Source organism: Odocoileus virginianus, chromosome 2, assembly GCF_023699985.2.
Source record: "Odocoileus virginianus isolate 20LAN1187 ecotype Illinois chromosome 2, Ovbor_1.2, whole genome shotgun sequence".
Classification (NCBI taxonomy): Eukaryota; Metazoa; Chordata; class Mammalia; order Artiodactyla; family Cervidae; genus Odocoileus; species Odocoileus virginianus.
The window spans coordinates 64,684,448-64,704,135 of NC_069675.1; the positions used below are offsets into that span (position 1 = coordinate 64,684,448).

General features: G+C 42.6%; 1 protein-coding gene across 2 annotated transcripts in view; it reads left to right on the top strand.

The window, feature by feature from the left end:
* Nucleotides 1–435: 435 nt before the first annotated feature.
* The window catches only part of ANXA4 (annexin A4), a 71,062-nt gene continuing 51,809 nt past the window's right edge, over nucleotides 436–19,688 (top strand). The window contains exons 1-2 of one of the 2 annotated variants that reach the window (XM_020911132.2): nucleotides 436–566; nucleotides 1,009–1,242. The gene's annotated coding sequence lies outside the window, so the exon portion shown is untranslated. The remainder of the gene's footprint in view (nucleotides 567–1,008; nucleotides 1,243–19,688) is intronic. The other variant, XM_020911131.2, reaches the window with a different exon arrangement.

The following is a 19,688-nucleotide window of genomic DNA, read 5'->3' on the forward strand; positions in this document are numbered from 1 at the left end:
AATTTATAGGTAAAGAGAGAAAGCTCTGGAACTGCTCCAAACTCCCATTCCCAAAAGTTTCCCCAAGAAAGGGAACTCGGTTTTTCTCAAGGGAGAAGAGGAATGACTGGGAGCTTCGCGGGAATGTAAATGTGCCGTTCCACTTTCCACTTCGCCCTGAGAAAGTGCAGTGTCCCGCGGAGGAAGCTTTGACTCTGAGCGGCAATCCCGGCCGCGGTGGGCGCAGGGCGCGGGCAGGAGAGGCCCTGGGCGCGGGCCTCCGCCGCCCGGGCACCCGCAACCCGAGAGTTCCACTGCTCCGACTCGCGGGCCCCCGGGCGGGGCCGGCGGGGATCCCGGGCGGGGATGAAGCCGGGAGCGTCATCCCCTCCTCTTCGCACTCCAGGTGCGCTTCGCCCGCGGAGGACTTTCCGGTCTCGTGGGCAGAGGGACAACCAGGAACTTGGGCTCAGTCTCCTCCCCGAAGCGGGGCGGGTCCGTCCGGAATAAGACCCGCTGCCCGGCCCTGCCTGGGTGTGATCTCCGTGGCAGCAGAGAACGGGCGCCGTCCCATCTCGGCCTCTGGGGTAAGGGGGTCCCCGGGCCGGGGGTCCTAGGCTCCAGAAGGGGTGCGGCAACTCGGGAGGGCCTCGCGGGGGTGGCCGGTCGGGCGCCTTGCCCAGGCGGAGGTGCCGGCGCCGGAACAGGGTGGAGCCGGCCGGGACTCGCTCCGGGTGGGCGAGCGGGAGGCAGACCCCGCCCGTATCCACCCGCCCCTCGCAGAAGGACCTCCAGAGCAGTGTGTGGAGCCTAGAATGTCAGAGGTCACTGCAGTTATTTATCGAGTTCATGTGCCAAGCGCTGTGCTGGATTTAGGCATTACAAAGAAAGGATTGAGTAATATTCCCTGGAACTGACTCTTAACACCCACGTTTTGCTTTTTTAATTCTTTCTTTACTCCTTTAAAGAAACTTACTCCTTTCTCCTTGTCTCTTACTCTTTCTCTCCTTGTGGACCTAATGCCTTCAGTACAATGCCTGGCACATGGGAATCTGTTATTACTGTGAGATCCATGAACTGAGCCTGCGAATGGCCCAGTCTTACTCTGTGGTCGTGGCTTTGACCAGCTGGAGACTCTGGAACCAAAGAGGTTATTGCTTTTCAACAATCTGCCCAACTTTAAGTGCTTCCCAAATTGATGAAAGTCTTCTGTAAGCTGTTGGGAGCGTGTGAGACCTGAGTAACCCACAGCTTTCAGGAAAAGTGAGTATCTGCCTCTCTAGGTGACAGTGGGAAAAATGAAGAGGATCCCCCAGCCCACCCCCCCCTCCCCCACTCGCGTCTAAAGTGGTGCATCCCATTGCCCATCAATTCTAGTACTCTCCGCCTCCTCCTTATATTGCAAGTAACTCTGTTGATAGGGAAGCTCTAGCTCTTTAGTTGCCATGGAATTCTCAGATGACAGAGGTGGAAGAGCAAGCAAGTGGGCAGGAATGAGGAAATGGGTAACCATAGCCGGCCAGAACCGGCTGACTTGCCAGGGTCCTTTCTGGTCAAGGCCAGGCCCCCTCCCTCAGCTTAGATCAGATTTCTTTTGCTTTGGGGATACACACATGAGTGCAAACACAGACAGACATACACGCAACTACTGGGTCAAAAGTGCTGTGAATTTCCTTCCTAGATATGCTTGCATTTGGTTAGGGATATTTTTTGTCTGAAAGCTTTTTAGAGAGTAACGTGTAGCCAAGTCTAAGCCAGCCCTCAGTGTCTGAAGGGGATGCTGAAAGGGTGATGACTACCTGGTCATTTCAAACTGTGGTTGGTGGCCCATTTCTTTTCTTATATCTACCGCTCATCAGTTTTCCCAGTGCTTGCTCATCTGCTGGTAGACTAAGCCTGCTGTTCTCCAAGGGAGATGGAGGTGAGGGCAGGCACTCAAGTAACAGACGTTCTGCCAAAGAGTACCTGATGAATCAGAATAAAGGAGAGAGGGAATTTTCCTTGGTTGTCCAATTTTATCCAGATATTTGAGGATAAAAACGGGTTTTTAAAAATTAATTAATTTATTTATTTTACTTTACAACATTGTATTGGTTTTGCCATATATTGACTTGAATCCGCCATGGGTATACATGAGTTCCCCATCTAAAAATGCTTTTTATACTAAAACAATTACAGGTATATTTTGTGATAGGATTCAAATTTTAAATACTTTCTTTATATAAAAGAAGAAACTTCTAAAATTTTTGTTTGGACTTTGGGCTGTGATTTGGCCCAAACGTAAGCTTTGGGAGTTTGCTTTCACTGCAATGAGGGCTACTTATGGAGGCGGTTTGGTAGATGCTGCAGTGTCTTCCCTGGAAGGACTTTGAATAGCATGCTAGTTGTAGCATGTGGGATCCTCACAACATGCGTGACCTTTTGTTGTGGTGCTTGGGCTCAGTAGTTGCGACACTCAGGTTTAGTTGCCCTGCAGCGTGTGGGATCTTACTTCGCCGACCAGGCATCAAACATGTGCCCCTGCATTGGAGGACGAATTCTTAACCAGTGGACCATCAGGGAAGTCCCCTCATTTAATCCTTTTTTTTTTTCAGCCTGAGGCAGGATTATTAAACTTGTTTTACAGAAGAGATCCCAAGGCTCCAAGAGGCGGTACAAGGGTCGGACTCCTTGCAAAAAGATTTAAATCCAGCTGCTGGATACTGGCTTCCACAGTGGTAAAGAATTCACCTGCTAATACAGGAGACAGGGAGACTTGGGTTCAATCTCTGGGTCCGGAAGATCCCCTGGAGGAGGAAATGGCAACCCACTCTAGTATTCTTGCCTGAAAAATCCCATGGACAGAGGCATCTGGTGGGCTACCATCCATATGGTTGCAAAGAGTTGGACACAACTGAGCATGCACGTGTGTGTGTGCACATACACACACACAGTGGATACTAAAGCCTGTTCCCTTAAGCTCCCTGCCTTACTGTGGCTCTGTCAGTGCTTGGTTCAGAGTGATTTGGCATTTGGATTTGCAGCTTCCTGGTTTATAAACTAATCTTGACCAAATGTTTTTCTTTTCCTTTTCAACTTTCTTCTGGTCAAGCTGATATGTAAACTACGGTCAGAAGAACTGGAGCTGGCAGTAGTGTGGGGATACAGGTTAATGGCCCTAGATTCAGGAGGGACTTGGCTTGTGAATGAGGGAATCAGCTCACTGTTTGTGGCCCTGAGAAGAGCTGGGCAGGAGTGTTTTGGATGGCAGGTTCTGGTTGAATTTAAGGAAATGACTTTTGAAACCCACAGGCTGGATGGGTTTGGAGTTGGCAGGAGCTCTGTCACCGGAGATATCTGGGCAGACTCTCCACAGCCCCTTTCTGATGGAGCTGGGAAGGGGAGATGGTTAAACTAAGATGACTTCTAAAGCCGTTGTTTCCAAACTTTGGGTGCATCCCCCTCGAAGCTTGCACAGCATACAGATTCTTGCCCCCAGAGTTCTGATGCAGTATGCCTGGGTGGGACCCAGGAATCTGCCTGTTGTGTTGATTTTATTGGGAGCAACTTGTTCAGTTATGTTTGAACTGGACAGAGAGCTTTGCTGTAGGAACCTGAACCACCACCTATGAAGAATTTGTCTTAAATGTTCAAGATGCTGAGATCAGTCAAATGCCTAGACACCATGTTAAGAATTGCCCTGAAATTTGGCAGTGTTTCTGAAAATTTTTAAATCCATTGACTTGTGTTCATGCATTTGAATACTAGGAATTTATCTGAAAGATATGGTCTGACATGCGTGTGAAAGGGCCTTCAGTTGGTGGGCAGAATGTCAGTGGCCCCGACCAAATGGATAAAGGTTCATTTATTTATTATACAATGTGACAGATGCTAGATATTCAAGGGTAAAATACCCAGACCCCATCCTTAGGGAGATAAACAAGCAAATCAACAATTAAAAACTCTTAGGACTGCATGAGAAGTGACTCAATACACTGTGCATAGCCTGCCATAGAACTGAGGAGGTGCATCTAACCCCATCATGGGTGATCAGAGAAGGCTTCCTGGAGGGGGAATGAGAATAATCTTGGAGGTGGGAATAGGAGAAGAAGGGCTTGTGCACAGGCATGGAGGAGTGCCATTCAGCCAGAGCAGGGCTAGTCCAGAGGCTTTTTTTGCCACACTGCACAGCATTTATAATTGGAGTTCCCCTATCATGGATTGAACCTGCACCCTCTGCACTGGAAACACAGAGGTCTAAGCACTGGATAGCCAGGGAGGTCCCCCAAATGACCTATTTTTAAAAATGATTGTTCCATTCTTTGTCTTCACTCCCATCATATCCTTAAACCAGCCAAACTTAATGCATTTAACCCTTGATGCATTTCCTGCCCAGTTGAAAAATCCATGTATCACTTTATACTTCCCACTTCCCCACCACCTTATCCTTTGTTCTTGGATATCTTGGGATCTACATTTGCAGATTCAGCCAACTGTGGATGGTGTAGTGGTGCAGTGGCATTTAGTGAAAAAAAACTCAGGTATAAGTTGTCCTGGGGAAGTTCAAACCTGTATTGCTCAAAGGTCAAATATTCTCTTTTCCAAATAAGTCTTACCAGTCATAATCAGAGCGGAAGCCTCATTTTTACTGTCTTCGCCTACAGACTCTTTGCTGTTAAAATCCTATCTGAGCCTTAATCAAATGAAATCTCTTTGACTGTCTTGGGTGGGGGAGTGAGGTGGGATTCCTTAGTCTGTAGTCTCTCCCTTCCGTGAAGTTCTCATGTTAATAGCTGCCGAGTGCTGCTTTGTCATTGGGTTGGCTATGTACTAGTTTTGTTTCTCTTACAGGCTTACATGCTCCTTGAGAGCAAAATCATCTTCATCTTTGTTTCTTTCACAATGCCTAGTACCTGATAGGAGCAAAATAAAATTTTTTTACATTTATTTATTTGTTATTTTTGGCTGTGCTGGGTCTTCGTTGCTGTGTGGGCGTTTCTCTAGTTGCAAAGAGTGGGGCTACTCTCTAGTTGTGAAGCATGGGCGTCTCATTGCTGTGGCTTCTCTTGTTGCCGAGATGGGCTCTAGGGCCTGCAGGCTTCAGTAGTTGAGGCATGTGGACTCAGTAGTTCGGCTCTCAGGCTCTAGAGCACAAGTTTAGCAGCTATGGTGCGTGGGCTTCATTGTTCCTCAGCATGTGGGGTCTTCCCAGATCTGGGATAGAGTCTGGGTCTCCTGCATTGGCAGGCATATTCTTTACCACTGAGCCATCAAGGAAGCCCTGAAATGAATGTTTAAGTAAAGACGATGAGTGCCTGCACACAGCAAGTGGCAGTTTTGAAACAGGGGATCTCATGCAGAGACCACCTATTTGAGAGTCAGGGATCAGAGCTGGATGTGAGAATAACCAGGACTGCATATTGAACCTTGATTGAGTAAGGTCTCTGAGCCCCACCCAAAATTTACTGACTCAAGCTCTAGAGTCTGACATCCCCCAGGTCTGTATTTCTAAACACTCTCCAGGAGATTTTTGTGCCCACTAGAGTTTAAGAGCTTTTCGCAAGATACCATGCCAGGTGCCTTACCCTCTGTACTAATTAGGATCCTTTTGAAGCCATAGCTCCGGACACTGAGTCATGCCTTCTGTGCTTAGCTGCTCAGTCATGTCCGACTCTTTGTGACCCCATGAACTGCAGCCCGCCAGGCTCCTCTGTTCGTGGGATTCTCCAGGCAAGAATACTGGAGTGGGTTGCCGTGCCCTCCTCCAGGGGATCTTCCCAACCCAGGGATCAAACCCAGATCTCCTGCATTGCAGGCAGATTCTTTCCTGTCTGAGCCACCAGGGAAACCCAAGAATACTGGAGTGGGTAGCCTATCCTTTCTCCAGGGGAACTTCCCAAGCCAGGAATTGAACCGGGATCTCCTGCATCGAAGGTGGATTCTTTACCAGCTGAGCTACCAGGGAAGCCCGAGTCGTGCCTTCATCCAAGGCCAAAAGAAAGGGGGAGGTTGGTAGGCTGACTCAGTCATTTTTAGCATGGGGAACACTCTTTCTCCAAGCCTCTAGACAGGCTTGCCTTTACTTCTCATCCTCCACAATGTGTCACATGGCTACTCATAGACCGCTGTGGCAGTTGGAATGGGCTTGCCTTGGTCCAGTCATTCTTTCTTCCTAGAAGAGTCCCACCTTCCTGGTTTACCAAACTCAGGCCCTCAACTCGGGAAGGCTCTCTCAATGAGGAAGGAGGGTGTAATAAAGATTGATACTATTGCTAATCCTGGCAGAAGTCTTGCACAATAGTCTGCCTCAGCTTGATGCCAGAATAAACTGGCTCCTACAAGTGGGGTTAGATCTTGAAGCAAGGACTGGAGCTCTGCCCTTGTTGTGGATTCATAGCCTGCTGTCTCCTGGACTGAATGTGTGCCTTGCAGCCTAGGCCGACACTCAAATGTGGGAGAAGACTGGAATCTGGGGTTTCACAGATCTTGTAAATTAACAGATCAGGCCTGCCAGGAGTAAGGTGTGCTTGCACTAGATGGTTTTGAGAACTCTGCTGCTGCTAAGTCGCTTCAGTCGTGTCCGACTCTGTGCGACCCCATAGACTGCAGCCCACCAGGCTCCCCCGTCCCTGAGATTCTCCAGGCAAGAATACTGGAGTGGGTTGCCATTTCCTTCTCTAATGCATGAAAGTGAAAGGTGAAAGTGAAGTCGCTCGGTCATGTCTGATTCTTAGCGACCCCATGGACTGAAGCCTGCCAGGCTCCTTTGTCCATGGGATTTTCCAAGCAAAAGAGTACTGGAGTGGGGTGCCATTGCCTTCTCCATTGAGAACTCTACTATTCAAATAATCTTTGGCAGACACATATCCTGAGTCATATTTATGCATAACTATGCACATGCATGGGTATAACATATTAAAAGATGTTAATGTTATGACTCCCCCTTCTATTAATAAAATTTTGCTTGTTTTTTCCCCATTACCTTATTCTTTTTAAGATTTTTTAAATATGGATCATTTTTTAAAGTCTTTATTGAATTTTGTTAACATTATTACTTATGTTCTTGGTTTTTTGGCCCAGAGGCATTTGGGCTCTTAGCTTCCCCACCAGGGATGCAACACATACCCCCTGCATTGGAAGGCAAAGTCTTAACCTCTGGACCACCAGGGAAGTTCCCCATTAACTTACTGTTGGTGAAGGATCATGAATAAGAACCTACACTTAAGCCCATGGGGTGGTTTGGGAACCTTTTAGGTATCTGTAGTTGGAATCCAGAATCATTACTTTAGAGCAGTGGTTCTCAAATCTGAGAATGCATCAGAATCATGTGGGGAGCCTCTTAACTCCACCTCCCGAGTTTTGGATTTTGTAGGTCTGAGGCTGGGCCTGTAAATTTACACTTGTAACAAATTCCTAGTTGATGGTGATGTTCCTGGTCATGGAGCCACACTTTCACAACCACTTAGTTATATGAACTTCTTTTAGGTTGAAATACTGGTCTGGATATAGTCAAAATATAAACATAGGGGAATTTTAATCATGCACATGGGATCTTCCACCTTTTCCAGATTCTTTCGTGCTCCCTATTAAAGCTGCCTGTGACCTCCTCACTGGGGCTGTGCTTTGGGTGGACTTGATTCCCTGGGTTTTCTGTATGTTGGTGAATCTGAGGAAGGCTTATACTTCAGAGGTGAGAAGATGGTGTGACACCCGCACACTCTCCCTCCATGCTGAGCATTCGTGGTGGCCTTAAATATTGGTCTTAAAACCCTGCTTTTACCTTAAGAAAGAGTGAATTTCTGATAGGTACTGAAACATAGTTGAACTTTGAGAACATTATGCCAAGTGAAATAATCCAGACACAAAAGAACAAACATGTCATTCCACCTATATAAGATAAAATTCAAATTCATAGAGACAGAAAACAGAATGATGGTTTGCAGAGTCTGGGGTAAGGAAGAAATGTTGAGTTATTATTTAATGAGTAGAAAGTTTCTATGTAGGATGATGGAGAAGTTCTGGGAATGGAGAGTGGTAATGGTTGTACAACATTGTGAATGTAATCAATGCCACTGAATTTTAAAATAAGATAAATAGGATAAAACATAGAAAATAGGAATAAAATAAAGCAAATATTCTAGCAATGGGGAAGAGATACTCCTAACTATTAAAAACGATTAAAATGGTAAGTTTTGTCATTTTTTTTTAACCCAGTTTTTTGAAAAAAAAAATCCTGCTTCTGTTACTGTTCTCCAGTGGTGTCTTGGGGCTTTCTCATACCAACCCATCAGAATGCATGCTCAGTCATTCAGTCGTGTCCAACTCTGCAACTCCATGGACTGTAGCCCGCCAGGCTCCTCTGTCCATGGGATTCTCCAGGCAAGAATACTGGAGTGGGTTGCCATTTCCCCCTCCTGGGGATCTTCCCAACCCAGGAGTCGAACCCGCCTCTCCTGCGTCTCATACATTGGCGGATGAATTCTTTACCACTGAGCCACGTGGGAAATTCATCAGAAATGACTGTCAAATGTTCAGGGTTTTTTCAAACTAATTGTTAAATATAGCCATTTTTAAAAATTAAATGAATTTAGGATTAAATGAATTATATTAAGGTAGAAATATTTATCAGCAAATTATATTGAAAACACCCCATCACTTTCTAATTATTTTACCACTTTTTACTGTTACATATGTTCTTGAAGTTCTTTACGTCTCCTGCGTCTGTGTGGTGGAAATACTGTATAATGGCATACCGTTGTCTACTGATTACCAACTCTAAGTTCAGTGACACCACACAAGTAACTTGAAATGGATCATGTTGAAAATATTTACACCAAAGAAATGGCTACAAATCAGGGTTTTCTTTCCTTGGAGAGCCAGCTGTTAAGTTTATCAGCACACCCCTGGTCTTATTATGGCTCACGAGTGGGGCAGGGTTGGAGTAAGCTTGCAGGAATAAAGCACCAGCTACTTAGGATCTTCCAGCCAAATTTTCTTAAACTGAATTCTAGCTCGTTCCAAATAGCTTTGTCATTGGGTGTTTTCCCCGGGCCCAAAACAGAAGATGATGTGGCTAAGTTTAGTGGGTGGGAAGCAAGATGAGTCATATAGTAAGAGAGTTGCTTTAACCTCCTGGGCAAGAGTTTCCTCAACTGGAATATGGAAGACGTGGGAGAAAAACTGGCAGAAATAAAATAAAGTGATTATTCTAGCAGTGGAAATGAACTACTTAAAAACAAATTTTTTTATTAAAAACTTTTCCCAACATACACCCAAAGTGGCAGAATAGTAAAAGAAGACCTAATGTACCTATTCATCATCCAGCTCAACGGTTATCAACATTTCATCAAAAAAGAGACTTTTGTAACCACTGAGGTAAGAAGAAGAGGGAACAATACAAAGGAAAAGATGGACAGATATGATTTAAAAATTTTCTCCCAAAGTTTGACTCTTCTAAAAGGAAAATATTACATTGGAAAAATGCATAATAATAAATTCTGGGTATAAAAGATTAAGTTCTATAATATGTGTATAATTCCTAGAAATGTGCTAGTAAAGCATCAGGATCCCTAAAATGGGCAAAAATGCAAGCAGATAATTCACAAAAAAAGTGTATAAGTAGAAAAAGAGACGATTCAGTGTTTATTCAAAGAAGTTAAACCTATGATAAGGCTCAGTCTTACACCTAAACATTAAATAATAAATAAATATAGCAAATGAACATGTTTTGACTGGCTGAGAATTGGATATCCTTGTAAATTTGGAGGACAACAGGAAATATTCATAATTATCCAGGTATTGGTATCACAAGGAATAGGTCAAAAGAAGAACAAAATCTACGAAGCTAATTATGAAGATTGTAGTCATATAAAAAAACCTGAATAACCAAGTAGTAGGGACATTGAATAAGTTATAATGTATCAATACGATGGAAGAATATAAATTAATTAAAATAATTATTAATAAAATAATAAATGTGATGATTGTGTAAAATTAGGAAAATTAAGAAGAGAGAGTAGAACATAAAATGATATACATACTGTGATTACAACTGCTAAAAGATTGGAACACACAAAAAGTGTAAGTAGATGGTATGTTTACACTGTTTTATTTTTTTTATTTTTTTTTTTATTTTTTCCATTTATTTTTATTAGTTGGAGGCTAATTACTTTACATTGTTTACACTGTTTTAAAATGGCCTTTTCAGTGCTTAGATTTGATTTAATAATTTATAAAATAAAATGAACGGGGGAAATAGATGTGATTGCTAAAGGCCTTATAGTCTCTAAATTCCTGTGAAAGTTGATCTTTTTCTTTTGTAGGAAAGAGCCATAATTCTCAGCACTGCAGTGGAACATTCTTCCTGTTCCCACATGCTTGCTGGGTTTAGGAAACAAGTTTATCGGATCAGGCAGGCAACTTAAACAATAACGACTGGAGGGAAAAAGAGGTTGATAGTGACAAATAAAATTAATGCTAACTATCCCAAATCCATATTTCATTGTTACAACCACAAAATCCTGAGGTTGCTAAAACAGAAATAAACCAAATAATAAATTTTCTGCTATATACATTTTATAAAAAAGTAAAGAGTTTTTTTTTTTAAGCTAACTGGTATTATCTGTTTTCTATGATCTCTCTAAGTGTTAATATTAAATTTTTCATGATCTCTGCAGATGCTTCATTTCTTTAAGAAGGACTCTTGCTGGAAGATTCTATTTTGGGGAAGGGGGAATAGTTGAAACCAAACAGTAGTGAAAAGAATATTATTTAAATATTTGGTAAACCTTCTTATATTAATATTAGATTTGGTAAGCCCTCTTAAATACACATAAGCGTTTTAAAAATCAAATCCCTTTCTATTTGGGAAGGAGGAAAAGGGTGATGGTAGAAAATTAACCTTGGCCTTGGTGTTCTGAATACAGAATATTTAAGCCAAAATCTTTAGTCTCAAAGGATTTCTTGGTGTTATACTAATCATTTTTCTCCTCCTGTTTAGACTGCTATTCTTCCATCAAATATTGAGGATGCCTGATGGGTCCCTGAATGTTTCTTCTGAATAATTAAGTGAATTATTTTCAGGGATAAGCATTGCCTTTACACATTCCAAGGCTTTCGTTCTTTTGTCATAGACCATAGTGTGTTTTTCTTTCTTTTTTTAAAAAAATGGGGGAAATGAAGTCACCAAGAAGATAAATAATTTTCTTGATGAGATTTAAAAGAGATATCTGAGATAATTATTCATGTAAAGTATTTAGAACAGTGTCTGACACAATAAAATATATGCTCAACAGTAGCTATAATAATTATTATTAACCATAAAAAGGAACGGATATGTCAGTTGAATTGAGGTGAATGAACCCAGAGTCTCTTAAACAGAGTCAAGTAAGTCAAGAAAGAGTAAAACAAGTATCCTGTATTAACACATATATGGAATCTAAGAAAATGGTACTAATGAACCTATTTGCAGGGCAGGAATAGAGACACAGACGTAGGGAACGAACTTGTAGATGCAACAGGGGAAGGAGAGGGTTGGTTGAATGGAGAGAGTAGCATTGCATATATACACTAGCATGTGTAAACTGGAGAGCTAGTGGGAATTTGCTGTAAAACGCAACTGGAACAGCCTGGAACTCTGTGACAACCTAGAGGGGCCGGAGGGCGGGAGGGAGGCTCAAAAGGGAGGGGATGTATACACACACACACACTTACAGCTGATTTGCACTGCTGTGCAGTAGAAACCATACAACCTTGTAAAGCCCAGCCCAGGTTGGGTGCATGAGACAAGTGCTCGGGCCTGGTGCACTGGGAAGACCCAGAGGGATCAGGTGGAGAGGGAGGTGGGAGGGGGGACCGGGATGGGGAATACAAAAAAAAAGAAAAAAAATAAAGAAGAAATTTTAAAATTATTTTTACACAAGATATGTGTAGATCAGTGCTATGTGATAGAAATATAAATGAGCCATAAATGTAAGTTTGAATTATCTAGTAGTCACATTAAAAACAAAAACTAGACGGGTGAAATGAATATTATCAATTATCCTACCCAATAGATCCAAAGTACTGGGTTGGAGAGAAAGTCCGTTCAAGTTTTTCTATAAGATGGTGCTGATTAAAACTGCACCTGTCCGGATCACCCAGTCCAGGTTCGATGCATGAGATAGGGTGCTTGGGGCTGGTGCACTGGGATGACCCAGAGGGATGGGATGGGGAGGGATGTCAGAGGGGGGTTCAGGATGGGGAACACATGTATACCCGTGGCAGATCCATGTCAGTGTATGGCACAACCACTACAATATTGTAAAGTAATTAGCCTCCAATTAAAATAAATAAATTTATATTAAAAAAAACTGTATCTGTCCAATTAATTTACTCTTATGCAAATTGAATCTCTTTTTCCTTACTGACCAGTCACAGTGCTTCTGCCTCTTCACTCAATTCCACATCAGTAAGCCACCTTCTTTTAAAAATTTTAAGTGTTCATTGTTGTTTTTTCACACTGGAAAATGTTATAATTAAAGTATTTAAATGTAATTATGAATTACAATTTATATAGGTATCGCTGTAATTCATGTTGTCTGTAGAACATATTCAAAAAAACACATTCAAAATGTTGCATTAATGCATAGATGGTATCAAAGTGAATCAATATGTTGACAGCAAGTGGATTGGTGCTGTGATTCAGTATAATACTAGAAAAGATGCAATGTGGCTGACAAGCACACCGCACAGTGTAACGGCTACAGTGAATCTTGGCCCCACCAAAAAATGCTGCTGTCCTGTGTTATGAAAAAATATTTTATACTGCTTCAGTTTTAAATGGAATTCGGATTCAAATTGAGTTATTTTCTGTGTTGCACTGGCTGCGTTTCAATCACTCAGTAACTGCTTGGCAGCTTGTGGCTGCCATGTTGCGCAACACAGGTGCAGACTGTGTCTGTCAAAGGAAGGGTGGACAGGACACCTGAGTCCTTTTTGTCTTGGCCTCAGCTTTAAGCAGGAGAGAAATTGCTCACATAGCACTCAGTCCAATTCCTGTTTCTCACTGGTTTTCCCCGTTTCCCTCTGCCTTTCTGAGATGGCATCTTTTCCTATCCCCAATGCCTGGTTCTTTGATACAAAAGGGGTGCCTTTCCACCAGGATTCTTTTCTTTGGTCACCTTTACCTGCATCTACTCTGCTTCTTGTCTGGCTTGGGGAATTAGTAGGGTCAGTAAAGGGTCCACCTCACAGCTCCTCAGCTCAAGTGGGTGGGCTGGGCTGGGGTTTTCTGGAGGGATTCCCCACTGAGCTGATGGAGACACGTCACTCATCTCACTATCCTCCTCTTTCTGGCTCTCTCTCTGTGTCTCTTACACACACGTTCACGCCATCTGCCTCTAGTTAGTTTCAGTTCCTTTCAGCTTCTGATCTTGTCTCATGTCAGTCCTAGTCCTTTGGATTTTGTCATGAGTTTCTTCCGTGGCCCTCCTTTGCCTTCATGAGGTTTTTCATGAAAAAAAAAAAAACAAAAAAAAAAAACGGGAGAGGCTGCATCAGAAATAGCAAGTTCCCTGTGTTAATCAGACATCCACCATGGAAGAATTCTATCAGTTCTGTTTTTGTATTCTTTGACCAGAGTCAGTGTGAACGCAGGAAAGATTTGAAAATAGATCCCTGCTCTGGTCCACGGAAGGAGTGGCTGATCCAGGGGGAGAGAGAGTCGCCCACAGAGCTAGATCTCCAGTATTTACAGGGCATGGGCAGCGCCAGAAGAAAACGTGACATTTTAAGAGAGCCGTGTTTCTTCCCCAGCTGATTCCAGATTGCCAGGGTCAAAGCAGTGTAAACCTATGAAGAAAACTCAGCTGCTTTTCCTGCTCGTTTGGGAAGGGAGTTTCTTCCCTTGTGGCAAATGGAAGTGGTAGTGTTGGTGAGGAAAAGCCTGGGCTATGTAATAACTGTTTTCCTACCTGTAGGCAAATAAAACCTAACAGGACAAGAGGAAACCTGGCCACTCATCACCTCTTTGCCAGTCATTCCCCTCTGGTACTTGAGTTTCTCATTCAGATCCTGTCTGTCTCCTCCTTCCAGCCTCACAAGAATTCTGTAAAGAAAGATGGAGTGGCCTTTAGTTTCTCTGGGACAGATTATAAAAGACCAGATGTTAGATTCAGGGTTCCTTTTTCTGATGAGGTGCTCTTCTTCTTTACCCCTGAGACCTAGGCTGGCTGAGACGAGAGAGAAAATCAAGAGTACTGGTCTGCCTTGGAACTGGGGTCTCAGGATATGGTCGCCTATAGTTTGTGATTCATAAGGAGGGATCCGCGTGGCCTGGGTGCAGGTGGACATACAGCCTTGGAATTGGGGGTCTCAGGATATGATGGCCTGTAGTCTGTGATTCATAAGGAGGGATCCAGATGACCTGGGTGCAGGTGGACATACAGAAACTCTAGTGGTAAAAGAGACAAGAGCTGGAGATCACACCAGTAGCTTGTGACCAACTGGTTGGGATTCCTATGTGAACAGTTAGTGGGGTTCCTGTCTGAGTCTTACTTGCCCAGAATAGTTTACTTACAGTATTTTTGAAAGAGGAAAATGGAATTAAGTGACCTTTCATGTTTCTTTGAGGGCCTCTGATTTTAAAGTAACTTGGGAAATGGAGTGGGAAAAACAGTGTAACCTGTGGCAAAGCTTAACTATGCTGGACAGATTTTTCTCTTTGTATAGCTGTTATCCCTGAGGAGATGTGGCTTTACCCATGATGCTATGCAAAAGCTGTATGGATTTTTGGATTCCACTGAGTTGGATTTTGCCTTTGAGAGGACATTGCTAAAGAAAGACTCACAGCGGCAGGCTTTACCTGAGAGGCCACCCTCAGCCTGCAAAGCTGTATATCTGTGTATTATCTTTTTTTTTTTTTAAGTCATCTGTATTTGTTACAACTTTTTAAAGCAGAATGTGACTTGAGCACTACATTTCCATTCACAAAACTTGCTCCAGGTTACTTTTCCAGCGGCTTTACAACATGCCTGAGCAGGCTTATAAGTTTGCTACTCTAAACAATATTTTTCTTTGGAAAACAAGCCCTATGTATGGACAGCGAGTGTATTATCTTAATCACATACTTTTGGCTGTAGACATGTTTATTATTGTATTGAAGTATTATTTACATATGACAAAATGCACAGATCTTAAGTGCTTAGTTCAGTGAGGTGTTTTTTTTTTTAAGGAGTTCACTTTTAAAAATTGCTTCTTTTTATTTTATTTTAAAAATTTTATTTTTCTTTGTAATTGTTGTTTGTTGTTATCGTTTAGTCATTAAGTCGTGTCCGACTCTTTTGCAACCCCATGGACTGTAGCCTCCCAGGTTCCTCTGTCCATGGGATTTCCCAGGCAAGAATACTATAAAAATTATTTTTAAAAATTGTGGTAAAATACACATAAGATAAAACTTACTGTTTTAACTATTTCTAAGCATTCAGTTTGGTGGTGTGATTACAGCTACATTGTTTTGCAACCATCACTACCATGCTTTTCATCTTGTGGAACTGAAATTCTATACCTGCTAGACTATAATTCCTTCTCGCCCCTTCTTCCACCTCCGGCACTACCATCCTACATGAGTTTGACTACTCTTAAGTTCTCGATATAAGTGGAATCATATTGTAGTGATCTTTTTGTGTCTGGTTATTTCACTTAGCATAATGTCCTCCAAGTCTGTGTCAAATTTCTTTTCAAGGCTGAATAATATTCTGTTGTATGTACCACATTTTGTTTATGCGTTCATCTATCAGTTGACACATGGGTTGCTTCCATCTTTTGGCTATTTTGAATAATCCTGCTATGAATGTGGGTGTACCAATATCTCATTGAGTCCCAGATTTCAATTTTTTGGAAAGACTGTGTATATTAATATGTATGTATGCATCTCCAGATTGTATATACCTGGAATACATACCCATAAATGGAATTGCTGGATCACATAGTAATTATTATATTTTTAACTTGTAAAGGAAGTACCATGCTGTTTTCTATAGTGGCTATACTATTTTACACTCCTACCAGCAGTGCAGTACACATGTTTTATCATATCTTCATTGACACTTGTTATTTTCTGATTTGTTTTGTTTTAATACTAGCCATCCTAATGGATGTGAAGTGAGTTCAGTGTATTTTGACAAATGTATACAGTTGGGTACCACTGCCTCAATCAAAATCAGGAACAATTCAGTCACACCCTAAAGTTCCTTCCCTCACACTCCTGTGCAGGTATGTCCCCCGCCACCTCACCACTGCCTCCAATCCCTGACTCTAAGCAACCACTTTTGTGCTTTCTAGCATTATACATTAGTTTGGGTTTTTTTTTTTGGCTTCATTCACTCAGAATAATGTTTTAGAGATTCACTTGTGTTATCACTGTGTCAGTCGTTTGCTAAAAAGTACTCCATTGCATGAATATTCTGCAATCTGTTTGTCCATTTATCTGTTGATGGCCATTTGAGTTGTCTCCTGTTGCAGCAGTTTGTGTGAGTACAGCTCATGTGAACACTCTCATGTGAACACGTTTTCTTGTGGATATGGGTTTTCACTTATCTTAGGTAAATAAGGTGGAATTGCCGAGTCAAAGGGTAGATTCATGTTTAACCTTAATAGAAACTGCCAAATAGTTCTCTCCGGTTTGCAGTGTTTGAAAGTTTCAGTTGTTCTACCTCTTCTCTAACATTTATTTATTTATTTTTAAACTTACTTTTCACCGTGCTGGGTCTTTGTGGTGCGTGGGCATTCCTGTAGTTGCGCTACACGGGTTTGGTTGCCCAGCAGCATGTGGAGTTGTACACAGGGATCAAACCTGTGTCCCCTTCTTTGGAAGGCGGATTCATAACCACAGGACCACCAGGGAAGTCCCTCTCTAACATTTAATAGTGTCTACTTTTTGTTTTTGTTTCTTCCCTTTTTTTTTCTTTTTTCTTTTTTTTTTTTTACCATTTTAAGGGAATGTGAATGGTATCTTATTTTGGTTTTAATTTGTGTTTTCTTCATAACCAATAACAGGCACCTTTTCATATACTTACTGATCATTCATATGTTTTCTTTTGTGAAGTGTCTTAAGCCTTTGGCCCATTTAAAAACTTGCCTTGTTCATCTTTGTGTTACAACTTTTAGTTCTTTATATATTCTCAGCTCAAGTTCCTTTATCAGATACACGTGTTATGAATATTTTCCCCCAATCTATGGCTTTTCTGTTAATTTTCTTTTAGTGAGAATAAAAGACACTTTTCTAATAGTGTCTTTTACTGAACAAATCTTTTTTAATTTTGCTGAATCTTACTTATATTGACTTTTATAGCTTGTGCTGTTTTGTGTCCTAAGAAATCTCTGCCTACCTTAAGATTTCAAGATAGAGAATATATTTTCCTCTGTGGTTAGAAAGTAAACCTCAGTGGGACTGGAGTAATTGCATATATGCTAATGCTTCATTAGAGAGTACCAGGGGACCCAGAAATAAGGCAAGAGGAGGAGACGCCCTGGGGAAGAGAGCCCTTCTTGGAGACTAGGCCTTCTGGAAGCCGGAGGAGCCAAGGCACTTAACATAGTCCTATGACTGCAGGAGCGGTCAGTTCAGTTAAAGTCAACAGGCGTTTCTTACAGCTCCACTGTGTGCAAGGCACTGCTAAGAATTAAGAGCAAGAAAGTAGGGGCCCAGGATGGGAATCTGGTGAGCAGATTCCAGGGAAGATGCTGTCTTAGAATTCAGACAACTCTGAGAACAACGATGATGTCGGAGGATAGACACACACAGAGGACCCCATCAACTTGGTGGCCAAAAGGATCCTAAGGGAAATCTGGTTTGAACGGTTGTAAATGTAAAAGCATGAACTCTGTACACCACAGATACTTTTAATATGGGTGGAGTTGGTAACCCACCCCTAAAACAGTTCGTTAAACTGGTATGTTGGAATATGTGTATGTGGTGGATAAAGGTTACTCGGAGAGAATAGTAATAAAAAGAATAGCTAACATTTGCTGAGTTCGTAATGTGTGTGAGATTCTAAGTACTTGATATGATGCAATAACTTGATTCATCTTTGCCACAACCCTCCCTATGAAGTTACTGTTATTATGAATTCCATGTTATCAATGAGGAAACTCATTGAGGTACAGAGAGATTATAATTTACTCCAAATCACACAGTGAGGAAGTATGTGTGGGAGAGTTATAAAGCCAAGTGGTTGGCATCTGGGCTTCAGCATCTTGGTTACAGAGGAATGATGGTTTCAAAGGATGGCTCCAAGGAAGGAGGAGGTCCTGTCTGTCTGAAATGGGCAGCTAGGCTGTGGCGTTGGCCACACCACCCTCAGGTTTGGACCTTCCCACTGCTGTTTCCTATTAGAGGGGTGGCATGGATTCTCCCTTGCTAGTGGGAACCTGTCCCACCCATGCTACTAGCACCTGCCAGACCTTGGGTCAGAGAGTGAATCCACACGTTATTATCGCACATGTTCCCCAGAGGCAGGTCTACCACTTAACGTGTACACAGGGCTGTTTCCCGTCTCCAGGGAGGGTGGGGCTGGGCGCTGTCTGTAGCCTTCTCTACTCTTAACAACCCGTGGTGGCAATGAACTCTTTCTCGGGCAGGCGTTTCTACTCCATTTCTAGTCCTGCTTTCTTTGTGTAGTTACAGCACAGCCTGGGAATTGCTCTCTCAGCTGTTTGCTAGACGTTTCGATCTGAATTAAGGGAGAATCAACTCTGAGAGATCAAAAGAATAGCTGTGTTTCAAGCCTGGAGGGGCTCTGCCTCTAATCGTGTAAGTAAACTGCCATCTGGGGCTTGAGCAAACATGTCAGAGCTGCGCCAAACCCCATGTTAGACTTTGAATGAAAGCCCGTGCTGTTTTCAGTTCATAGCATAAGCTGGAAGAGTTATTCCTAGCAGCCCTTCTTTCTCTCCCTACTGGTGTACCCTGGACAGTCTAAATATTGCTGATGTTAGGATAAACATAATCAAACTGTTCCATTATTTCTAGCCTTTGACTGTCTCCATGGCGTGATGCATCAGTCAGTCTCTGAAGTGGGCAGCACCGAGGGTACTTTCCAATTGGGGGTGGAACCCATCCAACTGCGTACAGGATGCTCGGCCCGGTCATGGAGGGGAGGGGCACAGAATGCGCCTGGACGGAGTTTGGATGGAAACGCTGAGTACCTCTCAGCTGGAGATGACATGACTCTGGCTGTGTGTTGGCTCCAAGAGACACTGTCACAGAGCCATGTTGCCTTGTTCTTCCACTAGAAAGGTTGGATGGCTGAACTAGGGCAGGGGCATATAGGGTTAGAAACATGGTCTCTTCAAAGAGCCACCACTCTTGATTGGGCTCTGTCTGTCTAAGTGGAGTCTGGTGTTCAGCAGATAGGTCCGGGAGGAGTGTTTTTGTTGTTGTTTTGTTTTTTTTTCATCCAGCTTGTTAAAGATACAAAGAAAAAGAAAGCATTTAGCTCAGCAAAAGATGGGACAATTTGAAGTTTTGATTCCATTGTTACTCCTAAAAGCTTCTATCACTGACACTGGCCTTAGTGTATAATTGTACATGTATGTAAAGACACATGCATTTAGCATGGTATAGCATGAAGGTCTCTAGAGTAATGGCCGTGACTGAAAACACAGCTTCTACCACCTACTACATGAGAGACTTTGAGCATTATGCTTGCTGCTGCTGCTGCTAAGTTGCTTCAGTCGTGTCCAACCCTGTG